The 23,947-nt window shown below is 42.4% G+C and overlaps 1 pseudogene; it reads left to right on the forward strand.

Annotated features, from left to right (window-relative positions):
- Positions 1–2,062: 2,062 nt before the first annotated feature.
- LOC133832282 (alpha,alpha-trehalose-phosphate synthase [UDP-forming] 1-like) overlaps positions 2,063–23,947 on the forward strand; it is a 68,118-nt pseudogene continuing 46,233 nt past the window's right edge.

The following is a 23,947-nucleotide window of genomic DNA, read 5'->3' on the forward strand; positions in this document are numbered from 1 at the left end:
AAATTAAGTCTTAAAATAATTCAAGCAAAATATATTTTTTTTCCCACACTTAAAATTTACATTTTCCTCACATCAATTATGTAATTCTATTAATTAAAATTTTAAATTGATATTTTCTAAGGAAACATGATAATCATAGGTATTTAAAATAAAATTCAAGCTTTTCTTATTTCTTTGTAATTTGAAAATAATAAATGGATTTATCACATATATTTTTAAATGGCTAAATAAAATTATTTTTATGAAATAAAAATAATGTCTTGAGAGATTTAATCAACCTAGTAATTTTAAGAAGATAATTAATAGTAAACAAAGCATGTTACAAGTCTATTATTTTTAAAACGCTAGAAGTAAGACGCATAGAATTATCGTTTTAAACGCCATAATTACGCAACATTCTCATGTATGCATGTTACAACAAATTCACTTTTACGTCCAAAATTATGTCTATTATACAACCATGTAGTTTTTATAGAAAAATCATGCATGCAATATAAGTAGAATGTACATTATTCTTTTATGACATTATGTGTAACTATGCATATTTGTTGTGAGAAATTCTCACCATGTGTGCATGGCCCATGCACACATGAGTTATATGAGTGGGCAAAATAGTGATTATGTGAAGCTAAGGAATGTCATTTTGATTATGGTATAGGCTCGTTGAGAAGTTGTCGTTTTACTTAGCTTGGACCTGAGGTAAGGAAGTTAGATAGAATTTATGATTGTTTATGCTATGAATTGTAAGATTGTTTGTATGAATGAAAATGTTATGAATTATGAAATGCTATAATGTGATGATATTTTGGCTTGCATGAGTGTTGTATGATATGAATGGATGTTAGTTTGATGAACACGACACATCAAATAAAGAGGTTACTAAGGATATGAAGACGTAACCGAGTTATATGTATTGGTTGTTAGCGTGTTGAACGCGACACAACAAATGAGTTGCTAAGGATATGAAGATGTAACCCGAGTTACTAAGGATATGAAGATGTAACTCCAAGGGCAGACACGCCGAGGTTATTCAAGGATTAGAGATCCTGTTTACCTCAAAGGGTGACATGAAAAAGTTAGCGTGCCATGTTCACAAGGAAATGTTTATGATGACGTTATGATGTTTTGTTATGATGATGCTATGATGTTTATGTTATGGTGAAGTTATGATGTTTATGATATGATGATGATGTTAATGTTGACGTGAATATGTTTATGTTTATGATATTGACGCCATTATGATGATGATGCTATGATGTTTAAAGATGAATGAAGATGTTTGTGATTTATTGTATCTTACTTGTATGTTGTTTGTACTTCCTTACTGGGCTTTTATCTCACCCCCTTACTTTCCCTTCCAGGTAGCGAATAGGTTTCTCTATGGCACGCGTGGTGATGTGGGGAGTTCTATCATCGTGGTGTGTGTGGCGTGAGGGCATCCTATGGACGAGAAACGATCAATTTAAAACACAATTTTCTTTTAATAATGTTATGTTTAATGGGACTTTTTAAAACTTATCAGTGGGACTTGAACTTTTGGTTGTTTTAGCACTTTGCTTGAAAACTGATATTTTCTTTTTAAACTATTGAGCCCAACTTGCATGTTTTAGCAAGAGCCCACTGAGATTTCATAATATGTGTCTTTTCTCTTATAAACCAATGAATATGTGAATGTTCTACAAAGCACTAGATTAGGGCGTTTTACAAATGGTATCAGAGTCGGTCGTCCATGTTTCCAAGGACCCTCCCCATACACGCTAAAGATGGGAAAATCTCACCTCACCGTGTCGTAAGTACTTGCTCTAAATGTTATCTATATTCTTTCCTACTTTTAAACTTTGTAGTTTTGTAATTGCTGTGTAGAAAGTATGCCTCTAGTAATTAGGACTTTAAGAAAGAAACTTCTCGATGAGAGCCACTACACCAAATACCTCTTTCTATAATACATAATTATAAGCTAATTGGAAAAGTATTATAATAGGTAAAGATAGAAAGCGGTAAAGTTAAATGGAGGGGAAAAAATGGCTGGGTAAAATTAAAAGGGAGGGAAACAAAAAAAAAATGGCATATGTAAAAGCATTTTTTTTTTGCAAATGTAAATGGCAAAGGCTCCGAAAGCTCCTCCGCACCAATTTTCTCTAATTCCTCTTCTGCTCCGCCGCAAGAGCTACTCTGATTGTCCCTCAGGCGTGGACTAAGGCTCGACGACTATGGGACGTAGGTAGGGACTAAAGGTTGACGATGATGGGATGCAGACGGTGCTTTGGTGGTGAGGGCTAGATCAGTGCAGGTGGTGGTCGACTGTGTCTTGTGCAAGGTCAGGGACAGACGGGGACTGAAGGGTGACGAATGGGTAAGATTTTTTCTCACCTGTTTTTTTATTTTTTTCATCACCTTGTCTAACCTCATACTGATTTTGGGCAATAACAAGTTTTCATTTTGTTTTCTTATTCGGTAAAACATTTTTTTTCTTTCTATTTTCAACCCAGTGTTTGGCGTTACCTGCATGTATTTAAAGTTGTCTATACCCTATAAAGCTTACACGAGGATTCGATTGTTCGCTTTCTTTTTCTCTCACTTTGTTAACTCTCTGCCATTCAGATTTTGGAGGTTTCTCTTTTCTCTCTTTCTCATCATCCCTTCCTATCTCTTTTTCTATCTAGTTCATACCTAGTAGTAGTAGTAGTGGCTGGGATATAGATTATAGTTGAATCTCTTCTGCGAAAGAAGCTTGACAATTGAACTCTGGCTCTTGTATAAAGAAATTGGTAATTGCTCTTTTGAGTGCTTCTGGAATTGGGTTTTTGAAGATTTTCTTCTTATTTTGTTTCTCAAGTTTCTGAAGTTGGCTTTGGCATCTTAAGATATATCACGATAATTGCTTTCTCAATATCACTGAATTGTAGTTCCAACATGTTTTCCACCCATGCAATGTGTTTGTTGTTTCATCTGAATGATGTGATATATGTACCTATGGGGGGACTTGCTCGATGTACCTTTCGTTCATTTTTTTTCTTTCTTTCTGGGTAGTAGTGGGTCATTTTCTTCACTAGTTAATAACCTACTTTTTTTCTCTTATTAATTGGGTTTTTTTCCTTCAAATTTATGGACTCAAATAATTGATTCAATGACGTAACCGTGTTTTTCACTTACCCTTTTGCCTATCTCATTGCCTAACACTTTTATTAGAGTAATTCTACAGCAGTATTTATGTTTTTTTTTAATTAATTTTCAAAGATTTGTCTTGTTTACTGGCCCCTGAAGACTCACTATTCCAAAAATATAATGTAGGAGGGGAAGTTGTCTTGAGAAGCATTTGTGCTTATAAATGTTGGCACACAAGGTTTAGTTGCATAGAGAGTGCATGCCAGGGAACAAGTACGAGAGTAACCAAACCTTGTCGACCGGTCGAGTTGGACGACTAGTGAATGATAGGAAGATAAGGAAAAACAACAGGACTTCTCAATCAAACAAAGTAACTACTGAGAATAATAACAATAATAATAGGGGGGCTCAATATATTGAGAATGATGTCTGCTTAACAGAAGATGATAATTTGAAAGTTGCAACTGTTGGACAATGCCCCGAAAGTGATACTACAACGACTAACAATTATGAGCGATGTGAAAAGCCAGATAAAAAGTCTGCTAGGCAACGATTATTGGTAGTTGCTAACACATTACCAGTCTCTGCTGTAAGGAAAGGTGAAGATGTATGGCATTTAGAGATTAGTGCTGGGGGTTTAGTCAGTGCTCTTCTGGGTATGCAATTCCTACTCTTCATTTTTTAAGATTGTTTGGTCTATTTATATTTATATTAAGATTGTTTACTTGATGATATTATTGAGTGTCTAACAAAATAGTTCCCCGTATTAATAGTTTTTTGTTACTTTTTTTACCTGATGATTTGGTTTTTTTCTTTGTAAACTTGTTATTCACTTGTACTGTATGGTTGTGTTAAAGGCGTGAACGAGTTTGAGGCAAGGTGGATCGGTTGGGCTGGTGTAAATGTGCCCGATACAGTTAGACAGAATGCACTTACTAAGTCTCTAGCCGAAAAGGTTAATTTTAGACTCTTGACATAGAGTCATTCAGACCATTTAATATTACTGCCTTTGCTTATTGGGTTGATTTTTTTTCCTCTGATTGAGTAAACATGTTTTTTTTAGTTAAATTATGTGAAAATCAATTCTGTTGATGCTTTTCTATTTCTTCCTCATAGAGATGTATTCCAGTATTTCTTGATGAAGAGATTGTTCATCAATAGTATAATGGCTACTACAACAACATTTTGTGGCCACTTTTTCATTACCTTGGACTTCCACAAGAAGATCAGCTTGCTGATGTGGTTATCAAGAATTATGAAGAGGGTGATGTTGTTTGGTGCCATGATTACCATCTTATGTATCTTCCAAAATGCTTGAAAGATTTCAAAAAATCAATGAAAGTTGGTTGGTTTCTACATACTCCTTTTCCTTCATCTGAAATTCAAAGGACATTGCCATCTCGATCAAAGCTGTTGTGCTCAGTTCTTGCTGCAGATTTAGTCGTGTACGTTGAGTAATCGGCAAAACTTGTTGAATATTATATATGACTTTTGTTTAAAGTTGTCAAGAACCAGTCTTTTAAAGTCAGCTGGAGTAGAAAAAATAGGTAGTTTGTTCAGCATATGCAAACGTGCTTCACTTATTATGATGTTCTTCTGTTAAAAGTATTCTAGAATGTTCTAGGAGAAACCTGGAATTAATTAGACTATGATATAATTATTATAGAATTATTTAGAGAATAGTAGAAACTAGTTAATGACTTGGAAAATTCTAGAAAGTTTTAGATTTCTTCATTGTAGCCTAATAAAAGAGTGGTGTGTGCTTAGAGGGCAATTGGAAAATAGCAGGTGTGTCAGTTGTAAAAGTGACTTAGAGAGTTCTTTTTTCATGAGTGCTCTAAACTAAACATCTTGTGTTGCCCTTCAATATTAATAAAGTGTTATTATTTTCCACTCAACATCTTCTATTTGAATGCTGTTGGTTTAAGTAGTAGTTTGATTAAATATAATGTTATTTGGTAATTCGACTCTATATTACTTTCTTCATTTTAAGTGTTTGGACTATATGAATTTTTGAACATGTAATTTATGTATTAATCCTCATTTTTCCAGTTTTCATACATATGATTATGCACGTCATTTCGTTAGTGCTTGTACTCGCATTCTTGGATTGGAGGGTACTCCTGAGGGAGTTGAGGATCAAGGGAGGCTTACTCGAGTGGCTGTAGTAAGTTGAAATTACATGCCCGTTTAATTTAAAGTTGAAGACATATTATGTGAGCAAACTTCAGTATGCCAAATTGTTACTCATTCTGACTCCAGTGCTAAAATTTTCAGTGTCCCATCGGTATAGATTCAGATCGCTTTATACGTGCACTGGAGCTTCCTCAATTCCAGGAACACATCAAAGAACTTAAAGAAAGATTTGCTGGGCGGAAGGTAAATAATATATTTTTAGAATAAAATTATACCATGCATACACTCAACTTCCACAACATAATGGGAACATATATTAATTCTTAAGCATAATTTATCTCATTGTCTAGTTTCCTATGACATGAAGTTTTAGGATAGCTGGTCGCTTTGATATGCTTTGAGATCTTGTTTATCATAGTAACATGTGCAAGTTATCACTGTCTAGTTTCTTCAGCCCACACGTTATGGAAACTTATGATTTGTTTCAGAGTGTTCATTTGGATATTCTAGTTTGGTTCTTTTACTGTAAAGCTATTAGATAATTCTTAGTCCTTACCTTCCTAATGACACATATCTATTTATGCTATTGCTACTGCTTGTTGCATGGGTAGAGAGGTGTTTGTAATTCTAATTTTAATAGATTAATATTTTTTTCCTCTCTAATTTGTATATTTAATGATATATCTTATGTTTTATATATTAACTATTTCTTATGTGAAATATATGGCATTACAGGTGATGTTAGGTGTAGATCTCCTTGATATGATCAAAGGGATTCCTCAGAAGATATTGGCCTTCAAAAAATTCCTCGAGGAAAACCCTGATTGGCTTGACAAAGTAGTTTTGTTGCAAACTGCTGTGCCAACTAGAACAAATGTTCCGGAGTGTATACTTCTGTCTAAATTTTCATTGCTTCTTCTTGTGTTTGCCCAATTTGCAAATAGTTTTATTCTTTATGTTTCATGATTTATTTTTGTTTCCTTGATTAATTCAAGCCCTGGCAGAAGGACTAGCGTCTGTTGCATTTTAGGAATTCTTCTTCTTTAGTAAGGAGAGAAAAACTCAGTGGAATGTCTAAATTTAAGTTGAATTCCTTGTGCTAGATCCTTTAGTAGTTTAATGTGTTTCTATGTCTGAATTTGAGCTATAAGCTTTATGTTTTGAGTTCTAGGTTACTTCTGATTGTAGCTTGGGGTTGATGTAGAATAGTGTTCTATTTTGTCTCTCCATCTTATTACTGTCATTGTTTTAAAATAATTTACTTAGTCAACAATGGTTAAGATATTTTTTTTTTCAGAGTTAAACAACTTGCCTTGTTTGAGGAAGTACACTTCAATTCTAAGTGCATTTTGTTTGCTTTGTTGCTAAAATTCAATTAATACACTGTTTCATATTGCATTTTCACAGATAAAAAACTCACAAGCCAGGTCCATGAAATTGTTGGAAGAATTAACGGCAGATTTGGAACATTGACAGCTGTTCCAATACATCACTTGGTTCGTTTATGGCCATCTTAGTCAGTAATTACTATATGAATGGACAATTTATATCTCACTATATTCTTTTTGGGCTATTTGGTATTTGGACAAATGTTTTAAGTGTTGTTGACAGTTGTGTATACTGAACTGTATCTTATCATTGTTAGATTAAGCAATCACTCTTTAAGACACAATGGTTCTATATTTCAAATGGTATAGGTGTTGGATTAGCTTATACAGGATCTTTATTTATTTTCATGTATATCTAATATTAAACAAATTAATACGAGATAGCCTAAAATATGTTTCTAAAATTGAATTCAAAGAGAAACAAAGAATAGAATACTTACAATATACGCAGCAGAATTAAAGAGTCCTTCCTTCAGTTTCTCTAACTCTTGTATCCTCTCTATCGCAGAGTATTATCAAGAAACTGAACCGATCTTCTATTTTCCTCACAATCTTCCAATGTATCCTTAGAACCACCTAGACTAGTGTGGGAAATTCTCTACACATGAGATAGATATAGAGAGAAGAAGAGAAAATAACAAAGAGGCTTAGAAAAGGACTTGTGTTTAGAGAGAATCTAAAACTATCAGAAAATCTGACTTGTGACTTATCAAACTTATGGTTTGACTTCTCTCTAAGCATTCCTTTTATAGACTCAATTAGACCATTTAACTTAATTAAAAAATCAATAAAATAACATCCATATTGAAGCCCTAGGTCGAAATTATCATGGGCTATAGGCCCGTGAAATTTCCCATTTGATTATAAGCCCATTGGACTTAAAATCAAGGCTTGTATTATTTTCTATTGATTTAATTAATTAAATAATTATTTAAATCATTTATCAAATTAATTATTTATAATTTGAACCATGATTTAAACTTATTTATTAATTTAGATACCAATTTATCTTAATTAATAAATCTGCCATAATTTCTCTTTTCTTCTCAAAATTACACAACTCTGTGAAACTATCCAAAATTGACCTGGTCAACTTTGATAATTCTAATTGATGATTAAATCAATTAATTGAGACTATCTAGATGATTTTATCCAAGGTACAATGGGGACCATGGGCCTATGAAATCAAGCTCCAATAAGTTATCATAAATCTAACAAATAAATTTACTAACTTATTAATTCCTCGTGACTCCACTATAGACTTGGAATTGCACTCTTGAATTCATAGAACGCTCTATAACAAATATAGATACGCTATTAATTATCCATTGTTACAACCATAATTGTCACTCAATCCTCTATAGACGGTCTACAATGAGATAGGACTAAAATACCGTTTTACCCCTCATTGTATTTTAATCTTAAAATACTTAGTTCCTTGTAAATGATATTTCAGAAAACTAATTTAATTACTGAAATGAGATCTCTATCATTTAACACCTTGAACCAAACTAAAAGGAAACCATCGTTTCACTTCTTCATCAGAAGCTATAGATGTTCATATCTATGATTAACACTCCCACTCAATTATACTACCGAGTTCCCAAGATGTAAGTATGGGCTAGTCTGTACGGTAAGCTGGTAACGAACAAGTCAAAGAACTCAAATAATACAATCAGTTAGAATACTAATCACTCAGAATTGAGATTGAATTGACCTATGGTCAACTATATGATATGACTAGAATAGATAATAACGGTATGTTTACTTATCTTATCAACTGTCAATATCGGTCCTGTCCGATGTAACAAATACATCTGATCTTATGTACTTTGCTAATGTTCTGGAAAGAACATAACACTGTAATGTGTAAGTAGATCATATCGTAGATTGGCAAGTCAGTGTAAATCCGGTGCACTGACTAATCTTAGGACTAACTTATTTTTAACATATAATCATATTTATATTCCACTATGATTACGTCACTATAAATAAGATTAGCTATATGCTAGGGATTTAATAGAATTTTATATTAAACAAATAATGATGAAAATAAAACATGTGAGCAAAGTGATTGACCAAGTCAAAAAATAATTTCTATTCTTTTATTGATAATAAAATGAGATTACAAAGAATGTGGGTTTTAATTAGGGCATAAAACCCCAACAAACTCCCACTTGCACTAATTAAAACTAATGCCTTAATTCTACTAATCCCATTTCCTTGATATGCTTATCAAATGTAGCTTCTGGTAGTGTCTTTGTAAACGGATCCGCAAGATTGTCTTTAGTTTCAATCTTCATAACCTTCACATCCCTCCTAGCCACATATTCTCGAATAATGTGATACTTCCTTTCTATATGCTTACTCCTCTTGTGACTTCGAGGTTCTTTCGAGTTGGCTATCACTCCTGTATTGTCACAAAACAACACAAGCGGTTTATCCATTTCTGGAATAACACCAAGATCCGAATAGAACTTCTTTAGCCAGACTATTTCCTTAGCTGCTTCTGACGCAGCTATGTACTCAGCCTCCATGGTGGAATCTGAGATTGCATACTGCTTTACGCTTCGCCAAATCACAGCTCCACCCCCAAGAGTAAACACGATTCCAGAAGTAGACTTTCTGTCATCGACATCAGTCTGAAAATCTGAATAGGTGTAGCCTATAGGGTTCAAAACACCACCCTTGTAGACTAACATATAATCCCTAGTCTGTCTCAAATACTTCAGGATATGCTTAACTGCTTTCCAATGTTCCGGTCCTGGGTTTGACTGATACCTGCTCACTACTCCCATTGCATAGCAGATATCTGGTCTAGTACACAACATGGCATACATCAGACTTCCAACTGCAGATGCGTAAGGAACTTTTCTCATTGCATCTTCCTCTTCAGGAGTCTGGGGAGACTGCTTCTTTGAAAGATGAATTCCATGGCGGGACGGTAGATGCCCTTTCTTGGAATTTGTCATAGAGGAACGTTCAAGCACTTTATCAATGTAAGCTGCTTGAGATAGAGCTAAAAGTTTGTTCTTTCTATCCTCGATGATCTGGATACCTAGAACATAACTTGCTTCACCCAAATCCTTCATCTGGAATTGAGTGGTCAGCCAATTCTTCACATCTGATAATTTCTTAACATTGTTTCCAATGAGTAAGATATCATCTACATAAAGAACCAGGAATACCACTATTTGATTTGCCTTAAGTTGATAAACACAGGGCTCATCAATATTTTGTTCAAAGCCATAGGTTTTGATTATTTCATCAAACCTAAGATTCCAGCAACGAGAAGCTTGCTTAAGTCCATAAATGGACCTATTCAACTTGCAAACTTTTCCTTCTTGTCCAGATACTTTAAATCCTTCTTGTCCAGATACTTTAAATCCTTCTGGCTGATCCATATAAATTACTTCGTCAAGCTTTCCGTTAAGAAAAGTTGTCTTGACGTCCATTTTCCAGATCTCATAGTCGAGAGCGGCTGCTATGGATAGGAGGATGCGAATGGATTTGAACATGGCTACCGGACTAAAAGTTTCCTCATAGTCCACACTTTCTCTTTGGGTATAGCCCTTTGCCACTAATCGAGCTTTATAAGTCTCGATATTTCCATCAATGCCTCGTTTCTTCTTGTAGATCCACTTGCACCCAATGGCCCTAAAGTCACTAGGTGCTTCCACAAGATCCCAGACAGAATTTGAGTACATGGACTCCATTTCCTGTTTCATGGCTTCGAGCCATAGTTCCTTTTCAGGGCTAGCCATTGCCTGTTTGAAAGACAATGGATCATCATCACTAGTGTCACCAACAACCATATTGGTTTCACCATCCAAACCATAGCGAACTGGGTTCCTAGAAACCCTCCCACTACGACGAGGTTCCGTGACTGTTTGCTCAGGAACAGTGGTACTTTCTTCATTTAAATCGACTTGTGTCAGTTGTACATGAAGAGTGGGAATTTCATCATTGACTCGCGTTGATGACGATGGAACATTGGTTGGAGTCAATTCTTTAACCATCTCCTCTAAAACTACTTCGCTGCGAGGTTTAAAGTTCTGGACATAGTCATTTTCCAGAAAAGTAGCATTTGTAGAAGTAAACACTTTCTTTTCTGAATGACTGTAGAAAATTCCACCCCGAGTACCTTTAGGATAGCCAACAAACATGCAAACTTCAGTTCGCGGTTCTAGCTTTCCCTCTTTTTCCTCAAGGCGTGAGCGGGACACCCCCAGATTCTATAACGGCGTAAACTAGGATCACGACCATTCCAGCGTTCTAAATGTGTTTTGGGGATTGATTTTGATGGCACGACATTGAGAATGTCATTTTCGGTTTCAATTTCATGTCCCCAGAACGAAGTTGGTAGAGTTGAGTAACTAAGCATGCATCTAACCATTTCCAATAAAGTTCTGTTTCGGCGTTCCGCTACACCATTTTGTTGCGGAGTACATGGGGCAGTAAGTTGTGATAAAATCCCAAGTTCAGTTAAATGATCTTGGAACTGCATATCCAAATATTCTCCACCCCTATCAGATCGCAAGATCTTTAACGTTTTACCTAATTGGTTCTGAGCCATTGCTAGGAATTCCTGAAACTTTGAAAATGTTTCTGATTTCCTATGCATTAGGTAAAGACATGAGTATCTAGAGTAATTGTCAATGAAAGTGACAAAATACTCAAAACCACCCCTGGCTTGTACATTCAAAGGTCCACAAACATCTGAATGCACAAGACCAAGTGGTTCTTTGGCCCTATCACCCTTTGCAGAGAATGGACGCTTGGTCAGTTTGCCTTCTAGACAAGATTCAAAGATAGGTAATTCACCTAAGGTGAGTTCCCTCAAAGGTCCATCCTTTGTAAGTCTTTGAATCCTATCATAGCCAATATGACCAAGTCTCAAGTGCTATAAACACGTCATATTTTTGTTATCGGTCTTTTGACGTTTATTGGTCCTAGGTTTAGCTACTTTGAATAAATCATTATTAAGAGCGAGGCAGAATATAAAGCGCGTTTTCCAAACATGCAATACACAATTATGATCCGTTGAAAGAAATAGATATATTAAAACTTGTGAAATTCAAAACAAATCGTTCTAATTGCAACATGGAAACTGAAATCCATAATAAAAAATACATCTTTAAAAATTAAGTATTTATTTCTGAACTTCAGACAAGCTATTCCTCTAGATTGGACCTTAACAAACGCTCTGTTCCCAACTCTAAGCTTTAATCCACCTTTGTTTACTTCCTCCCACGATTCAAGAAGCTTTTTTTTTATCTGCTAGAAACTTGGGGCAATCTTGTTTCCAATGCCCCTTCTCTTTGCAGTGAAAACATTTACCTTTACCTTTCTTGTTTTTCCCCTTAGGCGTCTGTGCACTCGCCTTTGCAGGCTTGGGGTTGTTGTTTTGTCCACCTTTCCTCTTGTTTCCAGCTTTTGAAGATGAGGCTTGGTTAGCTTCAGCCTTAGCTAGATGAGCAGCAACATCAGTAGTCTTATTTTCACCTCCTTTACTAGGTCAACCCATGACATGTTCAATAATCTGAAGCTCGTTCATGAGCTGCGTCAGACCATAGTTGAGTTGAGCACGAACGTGCAGACACGGTGCCATCACGAACGTGTAGAGACGGTGCTATCCAAGCATTTACGGTGCTATCAAGAACATGAGGAGACGATGCTCGTTCTGGGGATTCCTCAATCATGACGAACTCAAAGTTGTCACCTATCAACTCTATGTTGATATTCTGCTTCCAATTATGGAAATTTTCTCCGGTGAGTTTCTCCATCGAAAGTTGAGAAAGGATGGGAGTAGACACAGACACTATTGAACTTAAAACTATAAATTACCAATAAAATAGAAATGAATCACATTTGCTCAATAAAACTTCTATTCACACAAATTTCAAGAAATAGCGCAACATATACAAAAAATATGTAAGATATGAGAAAAAATACCAAAAACAATCATATCTCTATTTCTTTAGGTTTTTAACTAATCTATGATATCCTTGTCCCGGTTGGCGAGATTAAAAAATACCACTAGTTAAATAGAGTTGTAAACTCATTTAATAATGGACACCACTATTAACAACCTACTATTCGATCAAAATAAGAAAACAAAATCTCTTATTTTATGAGCTAGACCCACAGTTTCAATAATCATAGATTTAGTCCTAGTAGTCACCGTAGGGGTGAGTCTAGTAGAATCTGACCTATAATTATCTATCTTTCGAAATCTAACCTTGTCAAAATAACTAATGAACACCTTCCATAGGGGGACGAATCAAAGTGCCTCGAGGCCCCATAAAGCTATTGTCTATGTTAAACCAACGGTGGAGATCGAATAAAATCCTTAAAATAAGCTCATTATAAAATTAAAATAGTATTTTTATTATTTATTTTTAGAAAATTAATGACTATGGTTTCCCCAAAAAAATTAAACAGATTAAATTTTTTTAAAACCAAAGTCCTATAATTTCTTATTAATTCTAAAGTGTCACATTGAAACAAATTCAATTAATTTAGAATTAATTTGTTGCTAATCAATATTTAGGTTTAACTAATATAATGATGTTGACGCGGTTCTTCGGCAACAGGTAATTAAGAGAAGAAGAGAAAGAGATTAGTACTTAAAAGTAGAACCGCCGCAGATATAAAATCTTTGTGAGAAGAACTAGGTGACCCTAAACACGTTTTTTAAGTGGTTCGAAGGTTAAAATCCTTCTACTCCACTAGTCAATATTATTGATCTTTTCTGGGTAATTGGTTTACAAAATATATAGTTCTTACAAGGCTATTTTTTCCAACCCCTATCAATTCCCAGGGTCTCCATATTTATAGGAGAAGGCACCTTGAAATTGGTAGGGAGGTCATCCCGTGACCTTACCATTTGTCATATCAAGTCTGTGATATTCATGATTACTTCCTAAACCTGACACACAAGTGTGGTCTAATCAGTATGGAAGGAGATAATGGGCCGCACGGCCCAACCCATCCGTGGGTGTCTGAATACGCACGTTCCTGCGGCGTGTCCGAGAAGTCAGGGGGATATCGGACACGTGATGGCAGGATTATGCACGTTTATCTTGCGTGTTGACCTCCCATAGGGTCAGAGCTTCCTGAGAAGCTCGCTACCGGAGCAATCCATAACCCGAGCTGATCCTTCAGTGGTCGTCGGATGTTGTTCCCAGCTCCTGGAACAACAAGAAGGAGCAGGAAACTCCATCCCCTCGAGCTAGAAAGGGCCCGTCCTGAAGATAAAGCCTCTGGCCTGTGGGAGCCTCGGGCTAAATCATGTTTAGTCCGAGGATCGTCCTGCTAAACAGCCCGTGGGAAATCCAGGGCGTACATCTGCCCCCCAAGCTCCTGCTCGTGGTCCATGACATCAGACATGGGAGACCACAGTTGGAGCTTTTAGACTTCTCCCACAACCCTTCGCATTCCATGCTTTTCGCATGCGTCTGATACGTGGAACGCCGCGGGTGGCGACGGTACATTCTACGAGAACCGCATTAAATGGCCTAGCCTACTGTCCAGCCGTCGTTTCACATTTCGAGTGGAGGGTCTCCCAGGAGCCTTTTACACGTGATCCCCCCTTGTATAAAAAGGGGGTGGTCATCCCACGCACGGACCACCTTACCATTCAGAACCTCTCAAATTTCCTTCTTTTCTCTCTGACCTTCCGAAGAGCAAAACCCTCATTTCCATTGCTCTCATCTTCTCCGTTCACGAAGCTTAAGCGTGCGAGTTCCTTCAAGGCCTTGGAGACTACTGTGCCAATGAAGCCCCTACCCGCGCAGCAACCTCGCTCACCATCCAACCCTATACTGTAAGTCTTCTATCCCCATTTATTTTTGAAAGCATGCCACTGTAGCCTAGGTAAAAAAATTTACTGTAGCCACATGCAGAGGTTTTCTGGGTCGCGCGGATATGGAGGGTGATGGCCCTTCTTTGATTAGGGCACATTTGCCATGGGACATCGCCTTAGAACATGGGTTCCATGATTCTTTCTTAGGAACAATTTCTGGTAGGATCCGTAGGAACTTTGGGTGCAAAAACCGGGTAGCTTAGGGAATACGCCTTAAAAGCGGTTTTGCCACGCCTTGCCTGTTGAAACTTTCCCCCCAAGGCAAAATTTTTTATTTTTTATTTTTTTTTTTTTACTCTGAGCCATCTGACACACGAATTCCGAGTAATCTGGGATCTGTTGAGGGCATAGGCGCGTGTTCCTTGGAACGCGTGGCACCACTCTCCACGGGCTGGGCTTACCCCAGCTCGTGTACTTAATGCTTGCCTCACTCTCCTGCTTGGGTCGCCTTTTCTAAAGTGTTTTCTTTTGCTCGATAGGCGACCAAATGGCTCCAAAGAGAAATCTGCCATAGAAGAATGTGGGAAGTTTGGCCTCCCAGAAGGATAAAGGAAAGGCGGTGGTGACCAGCTCGCCAATTCCTCACTTTGGACCGGCGGTGGAGAAGCAGGCCGAGGTGGCTCCTGACGCGTTTTTCGAGGCGGAGAGAATCGTCTCGAAGATAACCAGCCAGGCAAAGATCACCAAAATCTTCCTTAACCACAACATTCCTCTGGGGAAGACCTCCGTGATCGCCCGACCTGCTGCGGATGGGGAGAGGAGCTGCACGCCGCTCGACGAGTCGTTCGCGGCCTGGAGCGGGGAACACTTCAAGGCAGGGGCCTTCCTCCCCCTGGATCAGTATTTTGCTGATTTTCTGAACTACGTGGGGTTGGCCCCATTTCAGCTCCCCCCCAATTCCTACCGTCTGCTGGCGGGACTGAGGTATTTGTTCCAAAAGCATGAGTGGGAGGTCCCCACTCCTGCTGATATCTTGTATTTCTTCTGCCTCAAAGCCAGCCCGGACCAGCGGGGGCGAGGCGACGGGTTCTATTACTTAACCCGCTTCCCTAACACAGCAGCAGTGATCGAGCTGCCGAGCCATCCAAACGACTTCAAAGACTAGTTTTTTATGTCTACTGGGTTCCGAAACTGCGATCATCATTATTTCAACCGCCCTCGTAAGTAATCCTCCATTTAGCTCGCCTTTTAACGGTTATCTTATTTTAGCCCGTCCCTTATTCCAATTCTGATTTCGACCAACCTTGCAGCCATCTACTCGAGGACCGAAAAGTCCGTGACCCTCGGGGGTCAATACGACACACTGGCGAACCTGCCTCCCAGTGAGAAAGACTACCGCGTGCTCGTGACGGACGAGACGATGGTATTCTGCAAGCTGATTTTCCCAAATCAGACTTTGAATTTGAAAAGGCCCCGGGGGCCTCCCCCAGCCCACGACAACAGGCCGATCGTCGCGGAGGAGGTCGCAGATGACGAAGGCGAGGAAGAAGGTGAGGAAGTTCCTCTGGTGAGGAACAGGAAGCGGAGCTTGGAGGTCGCCCAGGGGATGATCGAGGAGAGGGCCCAATCCGGAGCAGCCGCGGGTCCTTCCGGTCAAGGTAACTTTTACTTATTTAAGAACGTAGATAGGGCCACTGCAGACCCCCGGCTGGTTAGGTTCAACCCTAGGCAGCTCGTCCATCGTCACCCAAGGAATCCGGACCTGGACACGCTTCTGCTCCACTGCGTTGACCAGCTCGTGCTGGACAACCAAGAGAGTCGGCCCAAGGGTACCGTAGTAGTAGATAATACCCTAGCCTTTAGGTCGGCCATTTTTGAGGAGTACGGGACCAATTTACGCACGTGGCCTGCGCTCCAGAGGGGCGTCTACGCTCCGGGGATTAGGCAGTACGTAGAAGAGTCCAGCCCCGATTCAGAACCGGACCTGGAACCTTCGCCAGTTCGTGAGATAATCGTCCTAGGCTCTTCCAGCTCGGGGGGTAGGGCTCCCTTAGTATTTGCTTTCTTATTGCCTTTATTTCTGTATGATTGCTGATAACCGTGTTTTTTGCTCTTTGGCAGAAGAGATGTCTCAGCCCGGGAATAGTCTGCGGGGCGTTGTGTTTGGTGGGAATCCCCCAGCGGGGCCGAGGTTAAAGAGGCTTCGCGAGTCCAAGAGCTCGACCGGGGTCTCCACCAAATCCCCAGCTACGGAGAAGGGGAGAGACCCGTCATCCCAGGTCGCGGGGGCGAACCTCCCTGTCGCCAGGACAGGACTCATGCATCCGCCACCCCAACGATCTCCACTGGCCGCCCAGGACGGGGTAATAGAGGTCGGGAATCAGGCCGCGGTAGCCCCGGACGTGCGTATCCCGGTCGACCCCCGGGCTCTGGAGAAGATGCCCGAAGCATTCCGGGGTACGGTGTACGAGTCGGCCAGCTACGCCGTCAGCCACTATTACAATATCAGGGAGAAGGAGCTCCGGGCCATCGAAACAACGAGCCCGGTCCGAGTTATAGAGTCCGCTATGGACATGACTTTAACGGTAAAGTGCCCCCTTCTTTTAAGGCTTTGACACTCACACGCCGCCTTTCTCCTTCCAGTTTGCTAATTTATCACTCTTTTCTTGCAGGGCATGGCTGCCGCCTATAGAGGCATCGTTAGGACCAAGGCCCAGCTCGAGGGTTTGGAAGCAGATCGCCAGACTGCCCTCCAGGAGTCTCAGGAGGCGAGAGATGCCTTGGCGGCCTCAAAAGCCGAGCTAGAGAAGGTCCGCTCGGAGAACCAAGAGCTTAAACGCTCCCTGGCCGCATCCGAGCTAGAGAAGCTTCGCTCCGAGAACCTAGAGCTTAAAAACTCCCTGGCCGCATCGCGGGCAGACCTTGAGGTGGCGAAGGCCGAAGTCCAGACCTCCCAGACCGCCCTGAAAGACGAACGGGTCGTGTCGGAGCAGTCCTTACAGGACCTATTCTATCACTGCTGGTCCCACAATCCGGACGCGGACTTCTCCTTCATGCCGCCGGACCTCTGGGCATTCCTGTTGCCGCGGCTTCAAGCCCGCCTGAATAAGGAGGCTCCTCCATTGGAGACTGGAGAGGCCTCTGCCGCGGCGGAGCAGGGTGAGACCGCGACCTCCAAAGGGCCAGCAGATGGGGCTTAGGATGCTTCTTGTTTTCGTATTTTGAACTCTTTTTTTTGTGAGGCGTTTCCGCCTCGAGACAATTTGCTCAACCAGTTTTACATATATATTTTCATGTATTTGGTCATAATTTATCTCTTTATTTTTATGAACGTAGTTCGAGTTAACTTTATCCGTATCCCGGGCTCTTTAAATAAGATCCGCGTTCAACAATTTTCTAGTTCACTCCTAAGCTTTCTGACCTGGTTAAGACCAGGAGCTTATTTTGGAAAAAACTCAGATCGCGTCAACTTTTATCCGTATCCCGGGATCTTTAAAGAAGAACCTCAGTCAACAAATTTTAGCTAACTTCTAAGTTTTATGACCTGGTTAAGACCAGGAACTTATTTTGAAAAAACTTAGTTCGTGTCAACTTTTATCCGTATCCCGGGCTCTTTAAAGAAGAACCTCGGTCAACAAATTTTAGCTAACTTCTAAGTTTTATGACCTGGTTAAGACCAGGAACTTATTTTGAAAAAACTTAGTTCGGGTCAACTTTTATCCGTATCCCGGGCTCTTTAAAGAAGAACCTCGGTCAACAAATTTTAGCTAACTTCTAAGTTTTATGACCTGGTTAAGACCAGGAACTTATTTTGAAAAAACTTAGTTCGTGTCAACTTTTATCCGTATCCCGGGCTCTTTAAAGAAGAACCTCGGTCAACAAATTTTAGCTAACTTCTAAGTTTTATGACCTGGTTAAGACCAGGAACTTATTTTGAAAAAACTTAGTTCGTGTCAACTTTTATCCGTATCCCGGGCTCTTTAAAGAAGAACCTCGGTCAACAAATTTTAGCTAACTTCTAAGTTTTATGACCTGGTTAAGACCAGGATAGGACTTAGTTTGTGATAACTCTTATCCATAGATAAAAATTAACACCTAAGTCGTTAAGGAGACCTGGATATATCCGGGTACCATATGCCCCCCAAGTAACTGGGAAAGGGTCTTTCGTTGTTACTTTAAAATTACCCTTGCAAATAACGAGAAACATTTGATTTTTATTTATACATGGGAGGTGACCTTCTAGGTCTTACACATGTTTATTGATAATATTTCTTTAGGTGGATTGCATTCCAAGTCCGCGGGACCGCCCCTCCACCAAGTCGAGCTAATTTATACGTCCCTTCTTTGATGACTTCGATGACCTGGTATGGTCCTTCCCAGCTTGGTCCCAGAACCCCATCTTTGGGATCTTTCCCGGCCAGGAAAACTCTCCTCAAGACCAAATCGCCGACGCTAATGGCACGTCTTTTGACCTTAGCGTTAAAGTAGCGAGTGATTTTCTGTTGATAATGGGCGAGCTGGAGTTGTGAATCCTCTCGCCTCTCATCCATCAAGTCTAAGGAGTGGCATAGGAGCTCGTGGTTCTTGTTCTGTTCGCAAAATTCGGTGAACAGGTCGCTGTCAAATTGAGTGCCATTGTCGGAAACGATCTTTTTGGGTAGGCCGAAGCGACAAACGATGCTTTTAACCACGAAGTCTAGCACCTTTTTCGATGTTATTGTCGCCAACGGCTCTGCTTCGGCCCACTTTGTGAAGTAGTCAATGGCTACCACGGCGTAACGGACCCCTCCCTTTCCGGTGGGCAGGGCGCCTATTAGATCTATGCCCCAAATGGCGAAGGGCCAGGGAGACGATATCATTTTTAGCTCGGTTGGGGGTGCTCGTGCAACCGCGGCGAACCGCTGACATTTGTCGCACTTTTTTACGTATGAGATCGAGTCTTTGGACAGAGTCGGCCAGTAAAAACCCTGCCGAAGGATCTTCAAGGCCAGGCTTTGCCCCCCAGTGTGATCTCCGCAGAATCCGTCATGAACTTCCTGCAGGATGGCCTTCGCCTCACTTGGAAGAACACACCGGAGGAGAGGTAATGAATGCCCACGTCGGTACAACACCCCCTCGACTAACGTATATCTCGGAGCTTGATAAAGGACTCGCCGTACGTCGTTGCGCCCTTCGGGTAACTTGCCCTCGACGAGGTACTCAACAATGGGAGTCATCCAGGTCGGCCTGATGTCAATCATCTCAATATCCGCTCGATCTCCGTCTATGCTTGGTTTGTCCAAGAACTCAATTGGCACCAACCCCAGGGTTTCTGCCTCCCCCGAGGTGGCGAACTTGGCGAGAGCATCTGCATTGGCGTTCTGCTCCCGAGGTATCTGCTCGATCGACCCTTGCCCAAACGTAGATAATTCGGATTTTACCTTAGCCAAATAAGAGGCCATCTTGGGACCCCGCGCCTGATACTCGCCTAAGACCTGATTCACCACGAGCTGGGAGTCGCTGAAGCACTGGACAGAGCTTTCCTTTAGCTCGCTAGCTATCCTAAGTCCGGCTAACAAGGCCTCGTACTCTGCCTCGTTGTTGGACGCCTTGAACCCGAATCTCAGCGCCGAATGGAATCTATGTCCTTCTGGGGATATCAGAATAATTCCGGCCCCGGAGCCGTTCTCGTTAGATGAGCCATCAACGAAGATCCTCCACGATGAGCCTGAGGATCTGAGCTGCTGTGAATCTTCTGATGGGATCTCACGGAATCCCGCGCATTCTGCCACGAAGTCGGCCAAGGCTTGACTTTTTATGGTAGTTCGGGGAGTATAGAAAATCTCGAACTGACTGAGTTCGACCGCCCACTTTAGCAAGCGTCCCGAGGCTTCAGGCTTTTGCAAAACCTGCCTTAGAGGCTGATCGGTCATGACGTGTACAGAGTGGGACTGGAAGTATGGCCTGAGTTTTCGCGAGGCCGTGATTAGGCAGAACGCCAGCTTTTCCATCAACGGGTACCTTGACTCAGCTCCGAGGAGTCTCTTGCTGATGTAATAAACCGGTTTCTGAGCCCGGTCCTCTTCTCGCACCAGAACGGCACTAGCTGCGTCCTCAGTCACGGCCATGTAGAGGAAAAGAGGTTCTCCTACCCTGGGCTTTGATAGCACAGGTGGCTCAGCCAGGTGCGTTTTTAGGTCGAGGAATGCGCCCTCGCACTCTACTGTCCATTCGAACTTCTTGTTTCCGCGGAGCAGGTTGTAGAAAGGCAGGCACTTGTCGGTCGATTTGGAAATGAACCGGTTCAGTGCCGCCACCCTTCCTGTGAGTCCTTGGACATCTTTCCGCGACCTGGGGGATGGAAGCTCGAGCAGTGACCTGATCTTGTCGGGATTTGCCTCGATTCCTCGGGTATTGACTATGAAACCCAAGAACTTCCCCGATGCGACACCGAAAGTGCATTTCTGAGGATTGAGCCTCATGCCATATTCTCGCAGTATGTTAAAACATTCTTCCAGGTCGGCAACGTGGTTGGTGGCAGTCTTTGACTTGACAAGCATATCATCGACGTACACTTCCATGTTCTTCCCGATCTGATCCGCGAACATTCTATTTACCAGCCTTTGGTAGGTAGCTCCGGCGTTCTTTAGACCGAACGGCATGACCTTATAGCAATAGACATTAGTCGGGGTCATGAAGCTGGTGTGATCCTGGTCTGCTGGATTCATCGCGATCTGATTGTAGCCCGAGTACGCGTCCATGAAGGACATGAGCTCGTGCCCCGCCGTGGCATCCACCAGTTGATCGATCCTCGGCAACGGAAAGCAATCCTTGGGGCAGGCTTTATTCAGGTCGGAAAAATCAATACAGGTCCGCCACTTGCCATTGGGCTTTGGAACTAACACGGGATTGGCAACCCAAATGGGAAATCTGGCTTCGCGGATAAAGCCACATTTCTTGAGCCGGGCCACTTCTTCTTCAAGGGCCTCGGCTCGGGTTGTCCCTAAACGCCTCTGCTTTTGAGACTTTGCAGGGACGCTTTTGTCTAGGTGGAGCGTGTGCATGATTACGCTCGGACTGATCCCTATCATGTCCTCGTGCGACCATGCGAATACGTCTAGGTTCTTTTTCAGAAACGCGGTCAGATCCGCCTTTCTTCTATCGCAGAGGTTCTTTCCGAGCTTCACCGTCCGTGAAGGGTTTTGTTCATCGATGCCTACCTCCTCGAGATCTTCAATAGCTTGGAGCTCGGACCTGTCCTCGCCTACTCGGGGGTCAATGTCCTCGCTTAAGGCGAGTTTTTCGTCTTCGGAAACCCGAGGTTTTTCAATCTCAGGGGCCGCCTTGGGTCCCTGCGATTCCTCTTCATCCTGAATGGCCATCGCCACCTGCCCGGGTTTAGATTTTCCCTTCATGGAAATGCTGTAGCATTCCCTGGCAGCGAGCTAATCGCCCTTGATAGTGCAGACCCCTGTCGAAGTAGGGAACTTCATGGCGAGGTGCCGGACGGATGTGATGGCTTCGAAAGCAACGAGCGTTGGTCGGCCCAAAATTGCATTGTAGGCAGCGGAGCAGTCAATGACTACGAATTCGAGCAGTTTGGACACTGTTCGGGACTCGTCGCCTAGGGTGATCACCAGCTCGATCGTTCCTATCGCTGCTGACCCTTCGCCTGAAAAACCATATAGCATCATCGAGGTTGCCTTTAGCTCGGAGACGGTCAGACTGGTTGTTTCTCTAACCTTTGTTGTTTTGATTGACGCTGTTCTGGGACGAACTCCCCTCCATTGTGGGCCTTCAACTCATTTATGTACCTGTTCTGGGCGCCTCTGCTCGTGCCAGCCATGTGTGGCCCTCCAGAGATGGTGGAAATCTCTCCCTCGACCACGGGGGGAGGGACGTCCTGATCTACTCGAGGTCCAGGTTGACTGGCTGGGATCTCCGGAGCGGGTCGACCTGTGGGGACCCTGTTCCGCGAGTATTGCGCCAACGGACCTGCTCGGATGAGAGTCTCGATTTCATCTTTGAGGTGCCTGCAGTCGTCGGTATTGTGCCCGACGTCGTTATGAAAACGGCAGAATTTGGAAGCGTCTCTCTTTCCCTTAGGGTGCTTTATTGGCTCCGGTCTTTTCCAGGGGACCCGCGTAGCGTTGGCCAGGAAAATATTCTCTCTGGTTTGGGTGAGCTCGGTATACGCTGTGAACACGGGCTTGAATTTATCCACGGACTTATTCTTCTTTTGACCGTGCTGGACGTTTTCACCATTTCCTTTTCTTTTGCCGCCACCGGGCTGGTTGCTCTGCGTGACGTCGGGAGTCGCTACTACGATCTCTGTTCCCGCCCCAGCGGGCTTCTCGAGGACCTGGCTGGTCCCCGCGGCTGAAGCTTCAGCTTCCTCCAAGTTTATCCATTCTTGGGCTCTGTTAAGGAATTCACTAACTGAGCTGACCCCCCTCCTTTGAATATCCTTCCACAGATCTCCGCCTACTAGGATCCCGGTCCTCATAGCCATGAGTTTGGAGCTGTCGTCGGCATCTCTGGCTCGAGCAGCGACATTTGCAAATCTGCTCAAGTAGGCTTTTAGCGTTTCTCCAGGTTGCTGTCTCACGTTAGCTAGGGAGTCGGCCTGGACCCTGGCGGCCTGAGAGGCGCGGAATGCCCTCTTGAAGTCAGCCGAAAAGGCCTTCCAGGAGCTGATTGACTGCCTTTTACTTTGTTTGAACCACTGCCTGGCAGGTCCAGTTAGGGTGGTAGGAAAGATCAAGCAACGAAGCTCCGGCCCGATTTTATGAGCCATCATTAGGGTGTTGAACATCCCTAAGTGGTCAGATGGGTCTCCATCCCCGTTGAACTTTGACAAGTGAGGCATACGAAAGCCAGAAGGGTATGCCGTTGCTGCTATGTTGGGGGCGAAGAGCTCCATCTCATCCCCTGAATCATATTCGTCTTTTTCTTTCTCTGACAGGAGCTTCTTCATCAGCTCCTCCATTTGAGTTAAGCGCTCTAAGGTTTTGTCCTGAGATCCTGGGTTATTCCGGGGCTGTTCAACAGCTCCGGACCCGTTGTACATATTAGGCGGGTTATTGCCCCTCCTATCTGGAGATAGGTCATTTGGGGCATTCCCGCCATTACGTACTTCGGATCGGACCCCAACTGAGCGGGCCTGGCTACCATCCCTAACTCGATCCTCTCTGTGAGAGTTGAGGCGATCTCGAAGGTCGCCTCCCTGGGTATTATGGTGACTTTGTGCTGAACTTAGTCGCTGTCACAGGTCTCCTCCCGAAAGATCACTCCGTGCACTACCGGTCCTGTGACTCCTGCTGGACAGGCTCGATGTGCGTCTTTGGCGGCCCCGACCTGATCCTTCCCCCGGCACCCTGCTGCGCCGGGAAGGCCCGGCCGATGGCGGGTCTCTCCTACTATTTATGTAGGCCGGGATGTCTCGGATGGTTTGAGGAGACGGATATCTGATGGGAGAGGGAGGATGTCTGACCGGAGAGGCGATCCTAGTGCCGTCTGGACGGACTAAATT

Source organism: Humulus lupulus, chromosome 4 (assembly GCF_963169125.1).
Source record: "Humulus lupulus chromosome 4, drHumLupu1.1, whole genome shotgun sequence".
Lineage (NCBI taxonomy): Eukaryota > Viridiplantae > Streptophyta > Magnoliopsida > Rosales > Cannabaceae > Humulus > Humulus lupulus.